Source organism: Ailuropoda melanoleuca, chromosome 10 (genome assembly GCF_002007445.2).
Source record: "Ailuropoda melanoleuca isolate Jingjing chromosome 10, ASM200744v2, whole genome shotgun sequence".
NCBI classification, from domain to species: domain Eukaryota; kingdom Metazoa; phylum Chordata; class Mammalia; order Carnivora; family Ursidae; genus Ailuropoda; species Ailuropoda melanoleuca.
This window is the reverse complement of record NC_048227.1, coordinates 90,342,732-90,351,486: the sequence shown is the minus strand read 5'-3', so window position 1 is coordinate 90,351,486 and position 8,755 is coordinate 90,342,732. Positions and strand designations below refer to the sequence as shown.

The following is an 8,755-nucleotide window of genomic DNA, read 5'->3' as shown; positions in this document are numbered from 1 at the left end:
CCGGGCCTGTGGCTCGGGGAGGTGGAGCTGGCGCTCGCGGAGGCGGTGCAGGACGGGGCGGAGCCGGGCCGCGTGGACACGTTCTGGTACAAGTTCCTGAAGCGGGAGCCGGGAGGAGAGCTCTCCTGGGAAGGTACTGGAGCTGGCGTCCGCCCCGAGCGCGCACCGGGGGCTCCGGCCTTGGCCTCGGCCTGGGGCGCCAGCCCGTGCCCTCTGCGCTCTCCTCGGGCGCTTTGCCCGTCTCCCCGGCTTCAAAAGCCGCCCCGAGCTCCCCGGGAGCCCCGGACCGACCCTTGGCTGCCGGCCAAACTGTCGCCGCCCGCCGCGCCTCGGGGTCGGGAGGCGTCCAAAGATTCGTGCGGGGTTCCGGCCGGCCGCCCCTTCGCTCTCTGACCCTCCGCCCTCTTTCCCACACGCCCGGGTGCCGGGGTGGTTTTCCTGGCATGCTAGCTTCGCGGCCCAGTTTCCTATGTCCCCCCCCTCGCCCCCCGTCGCCGTGTCATCCCCGCGCGAGACCCCGGCCGCGTGGCCCTCCCTGCCGCTCCGGGTTCACTCCTGAGCTCTGCCTTAGTGGTTTCTGTGTCCTCATTTCCCCCGCTCGTTCGCTAAGAAATGACCCCACCAGTGAAGCTAGCCTGGTTTCTGATCCACGTGCGGTTAGTGCATGGAATTTCTTTTCTTTCTTAGATTTCAGGCTGAACTAACGCAAATACATTGTTTCTCTTTTTTGGATTTTTTAATTTATTGAGATATACTCTGATTTCCTAAAATATAAAAACAAGATATGCTGGTTGTAAAAAAAAAATCAAATTTCAAGGTAAAAACTTGTTTCCTCCACACACCTTAAGCCCACTGCCGTCTGCCCCGTATCTGTGTGTCTATATCTAGCTATCATGTATGTATCTCACACACAGATTGTATAATATATTTTTCTGTATCTTGCCTTTTCTTGCTTAACGATATGTTGCGGATACCTTTTAGTGTCACTCCATATAGATGTATTTTAGTTTTTAAAAGGCAGCGAAATATTCTGCGTCTATCTAGTGCGCGTTTAGGTTGTTTTCGTTTTCCTCTGTTACAAGCAGTAGTAGCTTAATTAAAAGTCCGAGTATAGAGTGAGCTTTGAGTATTTGAAGTATTGCTGTAGGGTAGATTCTGAGAAGTGAAATTGATAGGTCAGAGTGTGGCCATATTTTACATTTCAATAAGGACTGCCAAATTATACCCTGAAAAGGTTATACCAACGTAGACTCCCCCTGCGATGTGTGAATTTAGACAGCTCTTTCTTTAAATGTGGTGTGCAGAGTAGAGGATTGGAGTATGTGTAATGCAATAGTGGTCTAACGTTGATGAAATGACGATCTCTTTAGAAGTTTATATGACAAAAATGGGCCATTTAGTCCATAATGATGTGGAAACAAAGAATCAGTAAAGAACACGAGTATTCTATGCTACATTTACGTATTATCCTTGTCGCACTGGGTTTTATGGACGGGTGGGATTTATTGTCGTTTTGTGTTCCCATACCTGAATGGAAAGGTATCCTCACCAGTTTATGCCCTTCTTTACAGAATACTACTTTTATTAATAATATTATATAATGTTTTCACAATAAAACATCTGATAATTTTAATGAAAATTAAGGACTTCCTCCTCTCTAGTCCCCTCTTTTTCTTTTTTTAGCTTTTCTGATATTTCTCCCAAAGTTCTAAATAGTTTGCTTATATTGCTGTTTCTTAATGTATCAAGTTTAACTTTTCTGTTCTTAGATTTTCTGAGTTACTATATAAATTATATATAACATTTTAAAATTACAATTAGATAATATCAAATTTAACCATCATACTTGCTGTGAAATATGAGGAATTTAAGTTTATTATCTCTCTCCTACCTGATTTTTATATTATTATTTTATATAAAATTATATATATATAATATTGTTGACTTGCTATTATGTAGAAAGCTGTGTTATAATAATTCTATTATGTAGAAGTTTACTCTTGTATAAGAGGATAAGAAAAATAGCTGACACACATTCTTCTCCCTCTCCTGACTTCGGTTAATTATTTTCTTTACATCGTTTTATGTAATTTATATTTTGTTTTTTAATTGTTACTATTCCTTCTTGTTTTAGATTGATAGGTTGATTCTAAGAATGGTAAATTAGCAAAGAGCATTATGAGAAGCATCATGGTCAGAGTTTTAAGAGTAAGGATTCTGGACCAGAACGCGTGGGTTCACCAACACATGTATGACCTTGGGCAAGTTATTAACCTTACTGTGCTGTTGTTGAAAGAACTAAGCCAGCTAATGAATCTAAAGGAATTAGAATAGGGCTTCTATTAAGTGTTAAGTAAATGTTAGTGATCGTTACCTTTACTGTTAGGAAATAATTATTGCAGAAACAGGTAGTGCAATTAGACTCATAAAAAAGGAAATGTAATTCTGTGACATGGAACACGTGCCACCAGAAGGAAAAATTCTCTTCTCTTACTCTATAAACCATGATCAGATTTTACTTAAAATGATAACAGGGTTTGTTTTGCTTCATATTTGGGTGGTAGTTCTACAACTAGTTTGAAAATTTCTAGTTAATTTTTTTTTTTTTTTTTTTACCAGAAGCAGTACATTGATCATCAAAATTTTCTAGCTTGACTGCAGTATTTGATGAATGCAAACATCTCAATTTTTGAAATTTTTTCCTTGAAAAATTGGCATTCTTGTTCTAATTTTCACTGATGTAGAGCTTTCAGAGCACAGCTATCTGGGACTTTTTTTTTTTTTTTTGATTGAATTCCTGTGTTAGTTACATTGTTTTGGATTCCATGTCTTCCTCTTTCTTAAATATCTTACTCATTTTGTTGAATTGCATCTTAAAATAATTTTGAAGAAATGGTAAATGGGAGATAAATTAATTTTCCCTTTGAAAGCTTTGCCTCAGTACCTTGTAGTACCCATTGTAATGGATAATTTTGATGTCAAACTGAGTCCAATCCTCTATAGGCAATCTGGTTTTTGATGCTTTACAACCTTTCCTTAAATTATTTTACCAGGATGTATCTGAGTCTCTTTTATTTATATCACTTGACAATGGGTTGGCTCTTTCAATTTCAGGAATTGCTTCCTTAAACTCAGGGAAATTTTTTATTATTTCATTTCCTCCCCCTGTTTTCTCTGTTCTTTCCTCTGAGATGGCTGTTAGCCATATAATGTACCTTCTGCATACATTTGAGTATCTCTTAAAGTTTTCTCTTATATTTTCTGTGGTTTGTGTTTGGATGGATTTTCCTGACAGTGTTTCCCAGATCACTGCTTCATTTTTAATACTAGCTATTCCATCATTTAGTCCTTACACTGGATTTTTTTACTTTTGGCAATCATATTTTTAATCTTCCACATTTTTCTGTTATTCTCTGATTTCTTTTTTCCAGAGCTGCTGCTTCTTCCTGTATAGATACAATTAATGCCTGAATCTTTCTGATGACATTAGATAGAATTCATTAAAAATTGTTTCTGTTTTGCATTAACATTTTTTTTGTCTGTAGGCAATTTTTTTTAATACTATAGGTTTTCCTCAAATATTGGACAATCCTTGGATGACCATTCATTTTTATGAAAAAGGATATGTTGATTAGTATAGGCTGCCGGCCGGTTTCTTTTTTAAGTTGCTTATGTTTACCCAAAATCCCCTCTAAATGGGGGTATACGCATGGGATACTGTGTAATTTGGCAGATTTTGCAGAGTGGTGGGGTTTCCCTCTTTAGGATGTAAGCCTGGGGAACCAGCGGGCTCCAGGTCCTTTCCATCAGGGAAGCAAAACCAGAAAAACAAGCAAATGAAACTTTACTATGGGGAAAGATATTTTAGCATATTTTATTCCTAAATGGAGTTGCCTTTTCTTTTTTTTTTTTCTCTTCTTCTTCTCTTCTCCTCCTCCTTCACCTTCTCCTTCACCTCTACTGGGTGAATCCATAGACATCTCAAGATCTGTTTCACCTAGAGCTCTAGCCCATGCCCCACGGGGCCCTTTCCAGGAAAACCTTTCCCTCCTATGTTTAGAGCATACTGAATTCATGTTGAGGGGAGGGTGAGCCGGAAGGAGGCATGGGGGAAACCTTACCTTACAATCTTCTCCTGGTTGGCATCTGTGTATTTCTTAGGTCTCTTCTTACCTGTTGCTTTTTTAGAAGTCTTCCCTAACTCCCCCCTTAATCTTTCTCATAGTGCCTCTTCCTTTCCTCATACCTCATCTCACAGTTTAAAATCACATTAGTTATATTGGCCTGGACTCTTTGATTGCAAGTAATAGAAATGGAGTGTGAACCAGCCAAAAAAAAAAAAAAAGAAATTATTATTAACTCATAGAACCAAACTAAAAGAAACCTGGAGTTTAACCTCTCTGCCCTCACTTGCTCTCCAGCTGTCTCTTCCCCGTAGGTTTGCTTTACCTCCTATTGACTTCATTCCCTCACTGGGACTCTACCAAGCTGGACTTCCCAGTGGGGGGCTCCAGGCTTACATACTCAAAGCCAGAGAAGGAAAAAATATTCTTCCCTGATAGCTCTAGTTAGAAAAATATGTGGGAAAAATGGGAATTTATCTTCCTTGAACCAATCATTCTTGCCAGGGAGGTGGGAGTCCCATGAGTGTTGCCAACAGCAAACACTTCTTGGAGTAGGGGAGGAACCCTTCTCCCATACTGTTTCAGGGGCAGTTTAGAAAACGGTGGGCTGTCAGTGCACAGGAAAACACAACAAACGGTTGTTTAAACAAATAAAGGTTAATATTTCTGCTATAAAAAGTACATAGATGATGATGGTAGTGGCCCACAGTGCATGGATGTCAGGAGAGGTACCACTGCATTTTCTTGGCTTTTTCCTCAAGACAACAGGTGCCAGTCTAGTCATCACATCTGCATTCCGTGGAATATGGGAGGAGAGAGAAGAGCGGCAGCGTCAGCGGGGGGCGGGGGTTATCCCTTGTATCTGGAGAGCTGTAACTTCAGTGGCGTACTCTCCTCCCCACAAAACACATACTTCCTTTCAGTTGGTGATTATGAATAAAGCTGCTATAAACAGTGATGGGCAAGTTTTTATGTAAACCTCAAGTTTTCAAATCAGTTGGGTAAATACCAAGGAATGGGTTTGCCGGATCCTATGAAACTGTATTTAGCTTTGTAAGAAACTGCCAGACCACCTTCCAGAGTGGCCATAGCCTTTTCATTCCCACCAGCAATGAATGAGAGTTCCCGTTGCTACACATTCTCATCAGCAATTGATTTTGTTCAGATTTTGGGTTTTAAGTATTCTTACAGGTGTGCAGTGGGTATCTGATTTTTTAAATTCGTAGAAATACATGATGTTGAGCATCTTTTTATATGCTTCTTTACCATCGGTATATCTTTTTTAATTAGGTGTCTGCTGAGATCTTTTCTCCACTTTTGAGTTAGATCGTTTTCTTATTGCTGAATTTTAAGAGTTCTTTGAATATTTGGATGCAAGTTCTAAAGAGATATGTGATTTGCAAATATTTCCTCACTCTTTGTGACTTGTCTTTTCATCCTCTTAACAGTGTTATTTACAGTGTAAAACTTTTAGTTTTAATGCAGTCCAGCTTATCATTTTTTTTCTTTTATGGATTATGCTTTTTGTTTTGAATCAAAAAACTCATTTCTAAACCCAAGGTCATCTAGATTTTCTCCTGTGTTATCTTCTAGAAGCTTTTTATAGTTTTGCATGTTACATATAGGTCTGTAACCCATTTTGTGCTAATTTTTATCTGTGATACGAAGTCTGAGTCTAGGTTCTTCTTCTTCTTTTTTTGTAGTGGGCATCTAATTGTTCCAGCACCATTTGTTGAAAATTCTTTCATTCCTTTTTTGATGTACCTTCATTAAAATTCAGTTGCCTATATTTGCACTGATCTATGTGCCCATTCTTTTTTTTTTTTTTTTTTAAGATTTTATTTATTTTTTTGACAGAGACAGCCAGCAAGAGAGGGAACACAAGCAGGGGGAGTGGGAGAGGAAGAAGCAGGCTCATAGCGGAGGAGCCTGATGTGGGGCTCGAGCCCAGAACGCTGGGATCACGCCCTGAGCTAAAGGCAGACCCTTAACGACTGTGCCACCCAGGCGCCCCAATGTGCCCATTCTTTTATACATGTCAGTCTGTGTTGATTACTGTAGCTTTGTGCTGATCCTGAAATATTAGTGGTATGAGTCCTCCATTTTTGTTTTCTTCAGTATTGAAGTTCTTTTTGGTGTTTTGCCTTTTCATTTACATTTTAGGTTAAATTTGGTGATATTACAAAATGGCTTGCTGTGATTTGATTGGGATTGCATTGAATCTATATATCAAGTTCAGAAAAATTGACATCTTAACCATATGGAGTCTTTCAATATGTGAACCTGAAATAATCTCCATCTGATTAGGTCTTCTTTGATTTCTTTCATTAGTGTTTTGTAGTTCTCCACATACAGATCCTGTACATGTTTTGTTAAATTTATACATTTTTTGGGGTGTGTGTGCTATTTTAAATGGCATATTTAAAAACTTTTTAATTGTAGATTTCAATTGTTCATTGTTGATACATAGGAAAGAAATTGACTTTCATATCTATTGATTTTTGTTTGGATGCTAGATATTGTAGTTTTTCATTATTTTAGAGTTTGGAATTTTTTTTCTGGTAATTATTTGTGGATTAGTTTGTTATTTTTGAAGTTTATCTTGAAGGTTTATAAGGCAGGTCTATAGTAGCTTTTACTGTAGGGCTAATTTAGCCCTACTACTAAGCAAGGACCTGTCTATGTTCTCTCTCTCTCTCTCTCTTTTTTTTTTAAGATTTTATTTATTTATTTGACAGAGACAGCCAGCAAGAGAGGGAACACAAGCAGGGGGAGTGGGAGAGGAAGAAGCAGGCTCATAGCGGAGGAGCCTGATGTGGGGCTCGAGCCCAGAACGCTGGGATCACGCCCTGAGCTAAAGGCAGACCCTTAACGACTGTGCCACCCAGGCGCCCCAATGTGCCCATTCTTTTATACATGTCAGTCTGTGTTGATTACTGTAGCTTTGTGCTGATCCTGAAATATTAGTGGTATGAGTCCTCCATTTTTGTTTTCTTCAGTATTGAAGTTCTTTTTGGTGTTTTGCCTTTTCATTTACATTTTAGGTTAAATTTGGTGATATTACAAAATGGCTTGCTGTGATTTGATTGGGATTGCATTGAATCTATATATCAAGTTCAGAAAAATTGACATCTTAACCATATGGAGTCTTTCAATATGTGAACCTGAAATAATCTCCATCTGATTAGGTCTTCTTTGATTTCTTTCATTAGTGTTTTGTAGTTCTCCACATACAGATCCTGTACATGTTTTGTTAAATTTATACATTTTTTGGGGTGTGTGTGCTATTTTAAATGGCATATTTAAAAACTTTTTAATTGTAGATTTCAATTGTTCATTGTTGATACATAGGAAAGAAATTGACTTTCATATCTATTGATTTTTGTTTGGATGCTAGATATTGTAGTTTTTCATTATTTTAGAGTTTGGAATTTTTTTTCTGGTAATTATTTGTGGATTAGTTTGTTATTTTTGAAGTTTATCTTGAAGGTTTATAAGGCAGGTCTATAGTAGCTTTTACTGTAGGGCTAATTTAGCCCTACTACTAAGCAAGGACCTGTCTATGTTCTCTCTCTCTCTCTCTCTTTTTTTTTTAAGATTTTATTTATTTATTTGACAGAGATAGAGAGCACAAGTGGGGGAGCAGTAGTCAGAGGCAGAGGGAGAAGCAGGCTCCCTGCTGAGGAAGGATCCTGATACAGGACTCGATCCCAGGACCCTGGGAACCGAAGGCAGCCACTTAACCGACTGAGCCACCCACGCATCTCTACGTTCTCTTTTGAATGCCCCATGTATTAAATAAGATCTCCTCACTCTGATGGAAATACAAATGTTTCCCAATTCTGTGTGAGCTCTGCCAATTCTTTGGTGTACAATATTCAGAAATTTATTTTGTTTTTGGTGTGGCTTGCTATTCGTTCTTTGTATGGTTCTATCAGATTTCATCTTATGCATCCACAGATTGGCATGAAGCCAAAGAATGAATCTAAGAGACCTTTATGCAGATTTATGGAGCTTTCTCTTCAAGGCTTTCTCATTTCTGGAATTTGGTCCTACAAATTCCAATCACCCTGTTCTCCCCAAACTTGGATTTCTGTTTCCTCAGTCACTGAAACCATTGAGTTCTATTTGAATCCCATTCCTGCCTCATGGTTCAGAAATTCTCCACAGGCTGTAATCCATGGCATTCATATTGTTCACCTTGTTTCTTTTTCTTCTCTCAGAGATTATAGTCCTGTGCTGCCTTTTGTTCAACATTTAAACAATGGTATCGTACATTGTGCCATTTTTTTAGTTGTTACTTTTATAGGCAGGAGAAGAAGTCTTGGACTGATTTTTGAAAGTTTTCAGGTAGGTGTTTTTCCAGCATATTTTTATTTTTTTAATTTTTTTTTTAATTTTTTTTTTAAAGATTTTATTTATTTATTTGACAGAGATAGAGACAGCCAGCGAGAGAGGAAACACAAGTAGGGGGAGTGGGAGAGGAAGAAGCAGGCTCATAGCGAAGAGCCTGATGTGGCTCGATCCCATAACGCCGGGATCACGCCCTGAGCCAAAGGCAGACGCTTAACCGCTGTGCCACCCAGGCGCCCCTCCAGCATATTTTTAAAATTTTGCAAAAGAAGTCCTGA

At 38.8% G+C, this 8,755-nt stretch overlaps 1 protein-coding gene across 2 annotated transcripts in view; it reads left to right on the top strand.

Annotated features, from left to right (window-relative positions):
- The first annotated feature begins 6 nt into the window (after positions 1-6).
- The window catches only part of EPM2A (EPM2A glucan phosphatase, laforin), a 122,490-nt gene continuing 113,741 nt past the window's right edge, over positions 7-8,755 (top strand). For both annotated transcript variants that reach the window (XM_034669257.1, XM_034669256.1), the window contains exon 1: positions 7-656. The gene's annotated coding sequence lies outside the window, so the exon portion shown is untranslated. The remainder of the gene's footprint in view (positions 657-8,755) is intronic.